The following is a 14,915-nucleotide window of genomic DNA, read 5'->3' on the forward strand; positions in this document are numbered from 1 at the left end:
AGTTTCACCTGTTTCCTTGGTTTTGTTAATTAGCCTCACCTGTCCTGTGTTAGTCTCGTTACCCATTAGTATTTTAGTTCCTGCCTGTGTTCAGTTCCCCAGTGGTTCATTGTTTATGTCTAGGTTGTTCGTGATGGCGTGTTAGTTAATTTGTATTGCTTGTGTTTCATGGTTTGTTTCTGCGATTCCCCGTATTAGTTGTGTAGTTAGGTTTTGTTATTTAATTTTGCTAATTAATCCCTTTTTAGTTTTTGACCCCTCGTGGTCCTTTTGGTTTCTTTGTGTTTGTAGCTTTTCTGTCTTTTGTAATAAACCCTTTTTGTTCTTGGAGCCGCAAGTGGGTCGTCCGCCCTTTTCTGCGCACTATGCCGCGTTCCCGTGCCCGAGATGCCCGCAACCGTGACATTGTATTTATCTGGCATTTATATTGTTTTATATACCAAGTTAAGTTAATGTCTGCGTGTGGAAGAGTAATATGCACTGTTAATGTTATGCCGTACCTATTGTTGGCCACGGGAGAGCGTAAAAGCCCGAGCTATCATTGTGGTTAAGAATCAGTGTTCGTTTCTCTATCTGAATGGCAGTTTACTATATGCATCTCCAGCCTATTATTTATGTTAACAAAGTAGTTATGTGAAGGATGAGGCTGAAAATCTTTATTTACCTTTTAAAACATTTTTGTATTCATGCTTAGCAGTAATGTAGATTTGCTGTTGAGATATGAGTGGTTAAAGATGTTTGTTTGTTATTGCAGACCAGAGCATGTGAGCGGAGTGGAGCGGAGCGTGAGCGAGGAGCGGAGCGGGCGGAATTTAGTCAGTGCGCGGAGCGGCTTTGTAATTAAGGCTGGAGCGGTTGCTCTGTCTCGCTCCAATTTCGCTCCGATACCGCTCACACTACGACTCTAGGGCGTGCCAAAATCTACCCAGAATTCATCTGTACAATTATCAAGACTGTTACACAAATTGGCCGAGATGGAATTCGTAAAGTATTTCACAAAGGAAACTGATAGATCATACAAGTGTACTATTTGTAAGGGATGAAACTTCCCTAATTATGCAGGTTTGTCACTTGGCTAAACTGGGCACCAGATATAAGAAACAGCTCACAACAGAAGTACGGAAATAAGATTTATTATTAGAATTCCACAATTCAATGTCCCTGCCCCATGAAGGAAGCAAAGCGCCAGGCAACACCGCAACCCCCACACAATGCTCTAACCACAGCAATCTCTAAAACACTTTAGAATATTCCACAATCACTAAAACACACTGGTAGAATTCACACGTGTAGAAATAAAAAGGCCTGGACAGCTCACATCCGTAACCAGGGTCAGGAATACAAATTAACATGTGGTTCCTCCTAAAACAGATACACAAACAAAAGAAACAAAATCAATTCACATTAAACAATCTTATTTACATTAACTAGTCGGGGGAAAACATCGCAATCCCCCGAAAACACATAAACCAATAACCCCACTTAATTCTAGCAGGAACCACAAACCTTTCCTGTGGCGCCTGAAGTCCACGCCGCTGCCACCAAACGCCGACTTGCGCCGCTAACTTCCTAACCCGGTACGCCCCGCCCGTACTCGCCTTATATCACAACAATGCGGTAATCTCCCCACGATACGCTCCTTCACATATAACAGCTGCAGCGTGGATTCCAAGCACCACCGAGCATAGGGAGGCCTCCCTGCTCTTCTATCGCTGGTATTTTATAGCCTCCATACTTCCGCCTCACAGGTGTTTCCTATGAAACCTTACCTGTCACCCTGAAAATCCCCGTCTACATATTCCTATCAAACGTAGCCTATAGATGACAATAATGCAGGGCAAGAACAACAATGTGGTGAAACTGTTTCAGTGAGTAAAGACTCACTTTTCTCAGAAACATGAGAGTGTGCTACGCGAACAGGCGGAAGCCAGAGCAAAACGTGAGCAAGTTTTATATTATTGTAGCATATCAAGTATATAAGTAAATAAAAGTATAAAAGCCTATAAAGTAAATATTGGTAATCAAATAAATTAGATTTGTCATTCAAAGTAGGTCTAATAGGATTTTTTAATTTCACGTAATGCTGTCAGTGAAATTTTATTTTATAGAGCCGCAGCAGCAGCATCAACAGAAAAAAACTATTTTTCTGTCCGTTGTTGCATATATGTTGTTTAAAAATTTATATTTTCTGTTCTGAGTGGCACTGTTGCCGTTGCTCATATTTCTTTATGATATAAGGCTTCGGTTTAAGGTGACATTTGTTAGGCATGCAGATTATTTGTCCCTCTTTTAAATTGGAGCGAGCATGGAGCGATTTGACTGGAGCGGGAGGACATTTTAGTGGAGCGAGGAGCGGTGATGAGCGGAGCGGCATAGTGCGAATTAGAGCGGAGGAGCGGGCGGAGCCAACAGCCTCGTGAGCGAGGAGCGGAAATTCTCACCGCTCCACTCCACTCACATGCTCTGTTGCAGACTAATACCAATAATATTACAAGCTATTGCTGTTATTGGAACTCTGAGCATCATCTGGAACGCAATACAGAACTTGGTGAAAGCCTTTGTCTCCTCATCATTTCCTGCATTGTGACCGATTTAGGGCAGTGATTACTGCCCTAAACCTAAAAGAACAAGAACACCTTAGCACCTCCCCAACAAAAGCTTTCTCACGTTGTTTCTAGCACTTCCCTATGAAACTGTAAATACACAAATTACCTCAATGTCAAATAAACCCTTAATAGTATAACAGTCGCTTAATGTGTCATACTCAGCTACATTACACATATCAAATAAGGTTTGGATAATCATCCATAAATTTCCTCAAATATAAAACAATATCACAAATATACGTTAATCCTTAATCATTAAAAAAAGACATATGAATATAATCTACAAACAAAGCTTTTCCAAGTCTCAACACAGGTGGATGCAAATGGTTTTTCAAACGGAGCTGTGTAGCAGATTAATCTAGCTGGATCCATTATTCCGACATGATTGCGCGCGCCAGCGCTGCTTGAAAAGCCCATATACACTCACCTAAAGGATTATTAGGAACACCTGTTCAATTTCTCATTAATGCAATTATCTAATCAACCAATCACATGGCAGTTGCTTCAATGCATTTAGGGGTGTGGTCCTGGTCAAGACAATCTCCTGAACTCCAAACTGAATGTCAGAATGGGAAAGAAAGGTGATTTAAGCAATTTTGAGCGTGGCATGGTTGTTGGTGCCAGACGGGCCGGTCTGAGTATTTCACAATCTGCTCAGTTACTGGGATTTTCACGCACAACCATTTCTAGGGTTTACAAAGAATGGTGTGCAAAGGGAAAAACATCCAGTATGCGGCAGTCCTGTGGGCGAAAATGCCTTGTTGATGCTAGAGGTCAGAGGAGAATGGGCCGACTGATTCAAGCTGATAGAAGAGCAACTTTGACTGAAATAACCACTCGTTACAACTGAGGTATGCAGCAAAGCATTTGTGAAGCCACAACACGCACAACCTTGAGGTGGATGGGCTACAACAGCAGAAGACCCCACCGGGTACCACTCATCTCCACTACAAATAGGAAAAAGAGGCTACAATTTGCACGAGCTCACCAAAATTGGACAGTTGAAGACTGCAAAAATGTTGCCTGGTCTGATGAGTCTGATGAGACATTCAAATGGTAGAGTCAGAATTTGGCGTAAACAGAATGAGAACATGGATCCATCATGCCTTGTTACCACTGTGCAGGCTGGTGGTGGTGGTGTAATGGTGTGGGGGATGTTTTCTTGGCACACTTTAGGCCCCTTAGTGCCAATTGGGCATCGTTTAAATGCCACGGCCTACCTGAGCATTGTTTCTGACCATGTCCATCCCTTTATGACCACCATGTACCCATCCTCTGATGGCTACTTCCAGCAGGATAATGCACCATGTCACAAAGCTCGAATCATTTCAAATTGGTTTCTTGAACATGACAATGAGTTCACTGTACTACAGTGGCCCCCACAGTCACGAGATCTCAACCCAATAGAGCATCTTTGGGATGTGGTGGAACGGGAGCTTCGTGCCCTGGATGTGCATCCCACAAATCTCCATCAACTGCGAGATGCTATCCTATCAATATGGGCCAACATTTCTAAAGAATGCTTTCAGCACCTTGTTGAATCAATGCCACGTAGAATTAAGGCAGTTCTGAAGGCGAAAGGGGGTCAAACACTGTATTAGTATGGTGTTCCTAATAATCCTTTAGGTGAGTGTATATATATATGTATTTGTTAATTTTATGTATATGAAATGTAGGAAATCTTTAATATTTATGAAACATTCTTTTTGAAGCTAATAAGAAGGCAGACAAAACCTTTGAAAATTCTGGGTAATGAGAATATTAGTGTGATTTTTTAATTCTTTATAGAACTGTAATTTTATTGCGTATACATTACCTGCAATGGCATAAAACGCATCTTTAATTGCCTGTACTCACAAATTGTGAATTGTGATGTGTGCCTCTATGTTAATTCACGCTGGTGCTCCACAGTCGTGGTGAGCTGCATCCCTCCACCGACCCAAAACGTCCCGGGTTGAGGTCAGCAGCACCCCATCCCCACCATAAACAGTGTTGATGTTGCACCGCTTTTCCACCCGGAGCCGCCGGATGGTGGACCAGAATTGCCTCGAAGCCATCCGGAAGTCGTTTTCCATGGCCTCGCCAAACTCCTCCCAAACCCGAGTTTTTGCCTCAGCGACCGCCGAAGCTACATCCTGCTTGGCCTGCCGGTACCTGTCAGCTGCCTCTGGAGTCCCACAGGCTAAATTGGCCCAATATGACTCCTTCTTCTGCTTGATGGCATCCCTCACCACCGGTGTCCACCAGCGGGTTCGCGGATTGCCGCTGCGACAGGCACCGACCACCTTACGGCCACAGTTCCGGTCAGCCGCCTCCACAATGGAGGCGCGGAACATGGCCCATTCGGACTCAATGTCCCCCGCCTCATGGGAAAAGTTCTGCCGGAGGTAGGAGTTGACAACCAGTTAATCCTGTGGATATTGGACTTTCTGACCAACAGATCATAGAGAGTACTGGTAAACAATATTCTCTCTGACCTTCGTTATACCTTGACCGGGTCACTCCAAGGATGCGTACTATCTCCTCTGCTCTTCATCTTATACACGGATGACTGCAGAACCACACAGCCCAACTGCCATCTGGTGAAGTACACTGATGACACAGTCCTCCTGACTCTGCTGTCAGGCTCCTCACACAACCATTGTCAGTCTCTGCAGAAGTTTGTGGACTGGTGTGACACCTCATGTCTGGAACTAAACGTCAGTAAAACCAAGGAGATGGTGACTTACACCAACAAGCAGAGGGACCTGGCTGCAGCAGTTACCACCTTCATCCATGGTAAGCCAGTGGAACTAGTCGAGGAGTATAAATATCTGGGCACTATCTTTGACCACCTGCTGAAATTCTCCTCCAACACAGAGGAGATTCTCAGGAAGTGTCATCAGCGGCAATACCTTCTTAGGAAGCTGAATTCCTTTGGAGTCAGGAAAGACATTTTACAGTCTTTTTACTACTCCTTCATAGAGAATGTCATCTCATTCTCCATCATCTTTTGGTTCCATTCCACCAGCATGCAGCACAGAAATCGGCTACAGAGCACTGTCAGCGTGTGCTCTAAGATTATTGGTCTGCCCTTGAGATCTTTATCACACATCTGTGACCAGCAGACACACAGGCTAGCACTCAAAATCATTAAAGACCCATCACACCCGCTGAACTCTGCCTTTGAGTGCCTCCCCTCCAAACGCCAGCTCCGTTGTCCCGGTTGCAGGACACAGAGGAGGAGAGCCACCTTTGTTCCTAAAGCTGTCCTTCTTTTGAACTCCTGACACCCCCCCAAACCCACCATTATAACCTCTCACACTCCCACCTCCCCCTCCCCCTACAATCCAGACCTCCTCAGATCTGAGTCTCTCTCACTTCTCATTTTTTCACTTTCAACATCATGCACCTTATTGCCTCTGTATTTAAAGTCATTTATTGTTCATAGTTCATTGTGCAATACACAGAATATACATACATATAAAGATATGTAATCTCAACACAGTTGCACCTGTGCAAGTCACTGTCTCACCCCTTGTTGATCACTGCTTGTTCTCTGCTAAAAAATATGTCTGTTATTGTGTGTCATCTGTTGTGTCAGATGTTACAACTGTTATGTGTGTGCGCTGCTCCTCTATACCTTTTAAATTGCCCCTCGGGGACAAATAAAGTTTATTGAATTTGAATTTGCCTGGCAAACTGTATATTTTCTGCATCACATACAGTATACAAAAAAGTGCCGCTTGCAAAATATCACAAGGCAATGCACATTGTCTGTGTGGCTGTGAGAGTCCAACTTCACCTAGTTGGACTTCTACTATACGGAGCTAATAAATCTTTAAGATATAATATTCCATCTCGGCTGAAGCGGTATCTTTCAAAAAGAATATCATCCAGCAACAATAAAGGATCTTGCACCAAACCCTCTCAATTTGAAATTCCCTTCTTATTTGTGCAGCAATTGCAATTGGTCGCTCATCTATAAATGACTGAATGGATTTCCATGCACGGAAACTGATTAAGTGTGTTTATGTAGAACAAACCTGCTCCGAGCAGGTTTGAGGATTTGGGTGTGCTGCTATGACAACACATCCAGCAAGAGTTTCGAAAAACCGACAGATCCAGGATCATGCCAAATTGTTAACAATTACAACCAGCTAAACAAGTAATCCACGTATGAAAAATACCCCCCAGACATAGAAAATTTCACAAAATTTAGTGAGATTAATTCAACAATGTTCTCAGAACACAAAGTGAATGCATCAAATTAAAAAGAATGTTTAATTTTCAAAATACTGATTCGAGGTGTGGAACCACCGTCCATGATTCAATTGAGTTCATTCAAAGTAACTTTTTTCAGTACATTGTTGGTTGAAACAACACCTTGGTCTGGATTTGTACTTTCTGGACCTGAACTTTCCACCTCTGTCTGGTTTAATTTAACATGAGAAAAATTAGTGAGATTAACTCAAATATATATTACATAGTTCACAGATTCATAATTACCACATTGACTATGTTTCAATAAGAGAAGCATACTACCCCTTCACAAATTAAATCAAAATAGTGAAAATAGACTACTTATTTTTTATATACTGTTATGTGTCATGAGGAAGGTACGTGCCTTAAGCGATTTGGGGATATCCCTGCAGATTCTTCGGACTTTCTTCCCTCCAGTCGACATTCACCGGTCGCTCCCTTCAGCTCTGCCTCCTGGACCTGGCCATGCCTTTGCCGTCTGTGGCGCCGCTTCCTGTTTCCAGTTCTTCGCAAAGAAATGGCCACAACTCGTAACCTTGAGAGCTTTTGCTCACTGTTTGGATTATTGTTGTTTTGATTACTCGTGTATGACAGTTTTGGTTTTTGGTTTCTGATTTTCACTTCACCCTTTTCTGGTATTTCTGCCCTAGTTTGTTGGTTTTCTGGTTTGAACCTCCGCCTGTTTATCGACTACCTTTTTGCTTTCTCCCTTTGGTACCATTGCTCGGTTTTGTGTGTTTGCTGTGTGTTTGTACCTAGGTGTGTAAGGAGTGACTGCCATTTTTGTTCTGCGTGACACGTGGTTTAACTGTTGGTTTGGTTAGGGAGCTAGGAGTTAGTATTGTTGTTTGGTTTGTGTTCTGTTATCTCACTTAGGATTAGTTTAGATTGGATTATTTTTTCGGTAGCGGTGTTTTATTTGTTATTTTGGCCTTTGTCACTCCTGAAGTCTGTTACACCTAGTGTTTGTGAAAGTGTTCGTGAAAAATAAAAAAACATAAAAAAGATCCCTCTTGTTTCCCATGTTCGCTTGTCCTATTCCCCGCTTGTCTCGTCTCCCCTTTCCCTTTCCTTTTCTGATGGTCTCCAAACCTAGACTGGGGACCATAACAATATGCTCATATGCCTTTTGACTGAGAGTCTGAATGCTCTAATCAGTGATTGTTTAAATGCATATTTACCTTTGATCTTTTGGAAAACTTCCATCTCCGAGCACAGGTGGGTTATCCTTTGACCAGACATTCTTCATAGAAAGATTGCTGGGTTCAGGTGAGTCTGCTTTCTCCATCAGGATACTGCAACCATGTAAATAAATATCTATATCTCAGAAACTAAAACAGCATAGCCAAAAATTTCAATGACACAAACCGGCACAAGCGCAGCACAATTAATTGAGACCACTTTGGTTAAAATCTGAAACATATGGCAGGACAACTTCATAGAGGTGTCCAAGCAACATTAGCTGCAGGATCCCTATTTATTTATTTTGGCCTGAAATTGTTTTCTTTTACTTTATTTAACTTAACACGGTCACAGTTTTTGTGATGTGTTATATGTTTCATTGTTCTCTCCTAATTTTTATATACAGTATATACACACACATATATATATATACATACAGACATATGCACACATATATACACACATATATATACACACACACACACACACATTTACATACTGTATATAGTGGCGAGAGGAAAAAGACAGGAGGCAGTTGCTTAGTCCGTGAAATGGATGAAGCACTTTTTTATTAGCAACAAAAAGAAGGAGCCGAGAAAGGAAGATCCGGTTGCTGGCGAGATAACCAAAAACACTCTGACAGGAAGTCGAACAAGCCTTCAGAATAAAAGCACATCTGCCCTGAGAATTCTGATTGCTTATGAACCCGCTACACAGGCCCCCCTAGAATTCACAGAGGCAGAGGATCCCACTTCTTAGGGGGTCTGATCACCCGCCCTGATCTGCTCACAGTATCACCCACAGGAGCAGGCACAACTGGGGCCGGTGACAGGACTGAACAGCGCGGGCGACCCCTACGAGGAAGCTGGCCGAACTGGGGCATCTAAATCTAAATGGGCCGGCTTCAAACGGTCCACAGAAACGTGGTTGGCCTTACCACCCATTTCCAAAACAAAAAACTTGTCCCCAGGCTGCAGCACATGAAAAGGCCCATCGTAGGGGGGCGCAAAGGATTAAGATGAACATCATGCTGAACAAAGACAAATTGAGCATCCGCCAGATTCGGGAAAACATGAGAATGCAGGAAACCATGATGCGAGGTGGGTGTTGGACCAAAAGCAGCCGCAGTGTCCTGAAAAGCAGAGCGCTGCTGTGAGGCCGTCCAAGGAACTGATGTATCTGGCAGAAAGTCACCAGGTGTCCGCAAGGGCAGTCCGTAAACTAACTGTGCAGAGGAAGTCTGCAGGTTGGCCTTCGGAGCGGTCCGCAAACCCAGAAAAACCCATGGCAACCTGTCAGACCAAGAAGCACCCTGAAGAGATGCACGAAGGGCTCACACAACCGTTAGTTTGCCGGTGATAAGCGGTGGTGTGGTGTAGAGTGATCCCTAACTCACGGGCAAGTGCACCCTACAATTCGGATGTGAACTGCGGTCCATGGTCAGACGACAGGTCAGCAGGCACACCAAAATGAGAGACCTAGGAGCTGATGAAAGCCTGAGCCACATCTGCCGTTGCCGTGGAGGCTAATGGCACCACCTCCGGCCAGCGGGTTGTTCGATCAATGATTGTTAAAAGGTGCGTGTAACATGGGATGGTGGCAACGGACCAACCAAATCCACGTGGACATGATCAAATTGATGCACCTGGACAGCAAAATGTGCCAGGGGAGCTTTGGTGTGCAGCTGGATCTTAGAGCACTGACAAACAAGGCAAGAAGCGGCCAAGTCACGTATGTCCTTTTTCAGCCTACGCCAAACAAACAGGTCTGAAATTTTGCTCATGGCAGCCACCAATGGCTTGTGATCCACAATGGCGCACAGCTAAATACAGGCCAAGGAGCTCACGGTCAAAAGCATTGTACTTGCGCTCACTCTAGCGCAACTGGCGACTGAAAAAGGCCAGCAACTGCTGCAATTGCTGCACCCACAGCAACATCGGAAGCGTCCGCAGTGATGGCGATGGGAGCATCTGGCAAGGGGTGAGCTAGCAACGTAGCATCTACCAAGGCCCGTTTAGCATTATGAAATGCCTGACACCGCTCCGGAGTCCACTCAACCACCGTCTTAGAAGAAACACCCTTAAGTGCAGAGTATAGGGGGCACATAATGCGGGCAGCCCCAGGGATGAAACAATGGTAGAAGTTAACCCTCTGGAGTCGATGGCATCGTTGGCGATGCCGCGCATCTTTCCCGTGTATTTCAGTTCATAACGTGCTGAAATCTAATCATAGAAACATGAAAAAAAGCTGACTAAATCCGTAATCTCTTCTTTTCAAAACGTCCATTGTTGGAAGTATTAAAGTTTTTAAAATTAGGTTAAATCTGCAAAAAATTAAACCATGTCATCTTACTTTGTTTTATTTGCATCGGGGGCATGTAGTACTGCTGTCACCCGAAGATCGCTATTCACATTCTAAATAGTCGCATTAGCGTACATTCAAATCGCATTCGCATGGTAATTTGATGGACAGTGCAACGGTGAAATTCCACATACATCCCCATCACTGCCATAAATGCAGGAGGGGGGGCGGGGGGAGTGGCCAAGTGTCAATGGCTCATTCATACACAAGAAAGTTGCTACATATTCAATAAAAGGAGCCAGAAATAGTCACATGAGTTAGTTTTTTCTTATTTATTTATCCAAATCTACACCATTTAGTCATCTTCATGTAGCCAAGACTTTGGTGATCAGATATCTGGGATCCAAACAAACTTCCACCATTGCTTACTATATACTTTTATAATGTTTCTGCAAGTGTTCCAAACTGCATTTTGCAATGCGTATACTTTGACGTCAAATTACAAACTTCACATAAATCTGACATATTTACAAAGTACACTAAGATTAAGATGAGTTTAATGCCAAAAAGAAATAATTTATTTGCCATGAATTAAGTTTATGATATTGAATGAAATGTGTGACCATGACCTAGTCAGTGAAAGTGTATTCCCTACTGCTAGACTCCAGAGGGTTACCCATTCTCAGAAACTCTTGCAAAGATTTGACTGTGACTGGCCATGGGAAATCCTGAACAGCAGCAATTTTCTCTGGGAGAGGCACCGCCCCCCCTGAGGTAATGCGGTGGCCAAGAAAATCAACAGAATGGACACCAAACTGACACTTGGTAACATTCACAATTAACCCGAGAGCACTGAGACGTGCAAACAATGCCCCAAGATGAGTCAAATGCTCATCCAAACTGGTGCTGGTAACTAAGGGCGTTTTTCCACCGCACCAGGTACCGTACTTTCGGTACTTTCATAAAGTGCCGAAGGTTTGGTACTTCTTTCATGTCGGTTTTCCACCGGCGTAAAAAATGGTACCGGCGCCAAATGACATCATCAGTGACGGCCCCTGACTGACAGCCCAAAATTAAAACTAATAGTTGAGGCTGGAAAATGCGGTTTATTGTTATGTCAGCTTCTATCACAGTATAAGATTCAGTAAAATCCAAATCATGCTGCCATCAATTACGTTTACGTAGGTACACTTACTTTGGCTAAGCCGATCAAAGCAGTAAGAATTAGCTTACTGCTAATTCAGTCTTTTGAAAGCAAACAAATTATTTAATTATGTTTTTTGATTTTCAAGCGGCATTGTTCGGTTTTTCGCGTGTGCCCCATTTCTTCCAAGCGGCTTGGTATTACGGTGTTCCGGGCAATTAAGTTTCCCTATATTTCTCCTGTCTATCAGGAAATAATGTTTCCCCTAATATTAAAGCAAAGAGGTATGTGAAATGTCTGAAAATCACTCAGGTACATTATTACATATGAATACAGTAGATCGTCACGCATAATATAGTCTTATAAGCAATACTATACCATTTTCATCAAGAAATACCTCTATCCAGTGAATTAAGTAATGTCATTTATTATCTGTAAAAACAAAAAACATACAAAAGGCATGTGATGTTTTAAAATTAATATATGGCTTGTTTACCTCGTAAAAAGACATGAAAACAACAGCGAAACCGTGTACAAATCAGCGCGACAGGGGAAACATAGGGAAACTGAACTGGTCGGAACGGCAAAAACTTTTTTATTTCGAATCGTGCCATCCAAATCCCACTGGATCTGTTCATCCGACCATATGGCGATTAAAGCCTGTGTTTCCTCGTTTGTCCATCCTTCCATTTTACTTTTTTATATTTTTGTTTCTACTGCTTTTTATTTTGTTTCTCGCTGTGTATTTCAAAAGATGGCGGTTGTATTTTGTGTTTCAGCGGCAGGCTATTTGCATAACCAATCGACAGCAAATACGTTTGTAAGTCCCACCCCAAAGTACCGAAGTACCAAAGAAGTACCCCAACTGGTTTGGCACTTTTGGTACTCGAGATTTGGGTACTGGTACTCAACCGGAAGTCAATGGAAAAGCGAAAGTACCGAAAGTACCGTACCGAAAGTACCGTACTTTGTGCGCTGGAAAAGCGCCCTAAAATATCATCTAAATAAACAAACAGAAAAGGCATGTCCCGCACAACACTGTCCATCAAACGCTAAAAAGTTTGAACTGCATTCTTGAGCCCAAAAAGCATTCTAAGAAACTCAAACAGACCAAAAGGCGTAACAACAGCGGTCTTAGGGATGTCCTGGGGGTGTACTGGAACCTGATGGTATCCACCTTAGAGAAAATGAGAGTGCCTGCCAAACGGGCAGAGAAATCTTGGATGTGCGGAACAGGGTACCGGTCAGGGGTAGTCACATCATTACCTATCTGAAAAACATTTATCCCAAAGTGATACATTTGCTTTTATTCAGCACAAACTCAGCACCAATAATCTGAGACCTCTTAGAATGTTATTATTCTATTTTTTGTTAAAATCAACTTTAAACATATACTTTTCAAAAACCTATTTTCAGACATGCTGAGAAATTGTAAAAAATCACATTATAGACCTTTCTAGGTAAGACTTTTGAGCTCTGAAGCTTATAGACACAGGGGTTGGCTACACATAGGTGAAAGTGACATTCTGAAATTTTATGTAGTTTGATTACTAAAGTGTTAGAACTTTGGAGTGACACTCTTTTTCTCAAAGTCAGTGGTCTTCACAATGAATATTGATGAGATAGGTGTCCTCACACCTGTAGTAGTTTGCATACTGTCAATGGCCCATCAGTCTGGAATGTCACTGCACCCCACACCCATCACTTTGGAAAGGCAGTTTGAAACGCAAGAAAAGTAGCAACAATAAAATCCCTTTCACAGTTTATTGATAGATGGAATGAAAAATGAAAAACTGTGACTATATAAATATAGAAAGCGATAAATATGATGCAGTGACTATTATTGACGCTCTGGGGACGAGGGCATCATCGACCGCGTATCTTTCTCGTGTATTTCAGTTTATATCTCGCTGAAATCATTATGTAGAATCATGAAAAAAACACTGACTAAATCCGTTATCTGTCTTCTTTTCAAAACTTCCATTGTCAGAAGTATTAACGTTTTTAAAATTAGGTTAAATAGGCAAAAAAGCAAATCTTGTCACCTTTCTTTGTTTTACTTGCGTCGGGAGCATGTAGGACCGCTCTCAGCGGAAGATCGCTATTCACGTTCTAAATACGCTGCGTTTGAATCGGTGACCACGTGATTGCAGGCACACAGGCTTAGCCCACTGAGCTATGAACACAGGTATGAGCTTCGCTGCTGAAAGTGGCAACACTGGCGCAAAGCTTCAGCGGCAGAGACGTATCCGTGTGCTATATTGTAGCCGATCAGTGTAAACACTACCCAGACATGTGCTCTTGTTTATTTCGGTCACAATGGGCGTATTCACATATTTCTTTACCCAATACTAACTGTCGGATTATCATGTTATTATCATGCGAATAGCGCGATTTGCAAGTGGGTGGGCGATCAGAGCCGCTTCGAGACGCAGACGCTTAAGTCAGTCACTCTTGTTCTTTCAATTCGTATCACAAAGCTGTAAAAATATATTTAGTTTCTACCTATATATATTTGAAAATTAGACCGTCCAAGTTTTCTGAGAGTATTTTTAAAATGTGTATATGACAAAAACTCACGGAGTTATTTAAACGGTTTTGCGAAATTTCTGTCAGATCCTGCCGGCGGGATCGCCGGTCCCAAGGGGTTAAGATATGGTGACCAAACCTGTACACAATATTCTAGGTGAGGTATAACTACCACATCATTTTTATTGCTCATAATCCTAATATCACTGTATAACAATCTGCTTTCCTCAGCAGCTACATTGGGTGCTCTGTAACAAACACCGACAATTAGGCTATTTGAATTTGTAGCATCTAATTTTACCCATATAGTTTCCGTACTTTTACTTATATCAGTAAGCTCCCTTGCCTGCAAGTTTTCCTTTACATATACTGCAACACCACCTCCCTTCTTACCTATACGGTCTTTACGGAACAATGTGTAACTATCCATATTATATTCTTGTCCATCCTTATCACTCAACCACGTTTCAGTTATTGCTATAATATCATAAGAGTCCGATGAGATAAGAGCCTCTAAATCATGAATTTTATTCCTAATACTCCTGGCGTTTAAATACAGACAACAAAGGGTAGGCCTATTACAGTGCCTACTTATATGATTTTTTTGGGCTTTCCGTTTCCCCCCAGTTACATACTTAACTAACCTCCCTGCCCCCCCAGTCCCTAGTTTAAACATTCCTCAACTACTCTACAAATACGCCTTCCCAGTACACTGGTTCCCCTCCGGTTCAGATGCAACCCATCCGGCTTGAACAGGTCCCACCTGTTCCAGAAGGTCCTCCAGTGCCCCATAAACCTAAACCCCTCTTTCCTACACCACCATTTTAGCCACGCATTTAATCCCCTTATCTCAGATAACTTAGCCTGGCTTGCATGTGGCACGGGTAGTATTTCAGAAAATACCACCATGA

The 14,915-nt window shown here is 42.7% G+C and overlaps 1 long non-coding RNA gene across 1 annotated transcript in view; it reads right to left on the bottom strand.

Moving 5' to 3' along the window:
• The window catches only part of LOC140587381 (uncharacterized), a 37,130-nt gene that overhangs the window by 16,920 nt on the left and 5,295 nt on the right, over positions 1 to 14,915 (bottom strand). Inside the window, exons 2-3 of the long non-coding RNA XR_011989099.1 lie at positions 8,030 to 8,143; positions 7,213 to 7,353 (exon numbers count right to left, since the gene is read on the bottom strand). This is a non-coding gene — a long non-coding RNA (uncharacterized lncRNA). The remainder of the gene's footprint in view (positions 1 to 7,212; positions 7,354 to 8,029; positions 8,144 to 14,915) is intronic.

Source organism: Paramormyrops kingsleyae, unplaced genomic scaffold (assembly GCF_048594095.1).
Source record: "Paramormyrops kingsleyae isolate MSU_618 unplaced genomic scaffold, PKINGS_0.4 ups199, whole genome shotgun sequence".
In the NCBI taxonomy this organism is placed as follows: Eukaryota; Metazoa; Chordata; class Actinopteri; order Osteoglossiformes; family Mormyridae; genus Paramormyrops; species Paramormyrops kingsleyae.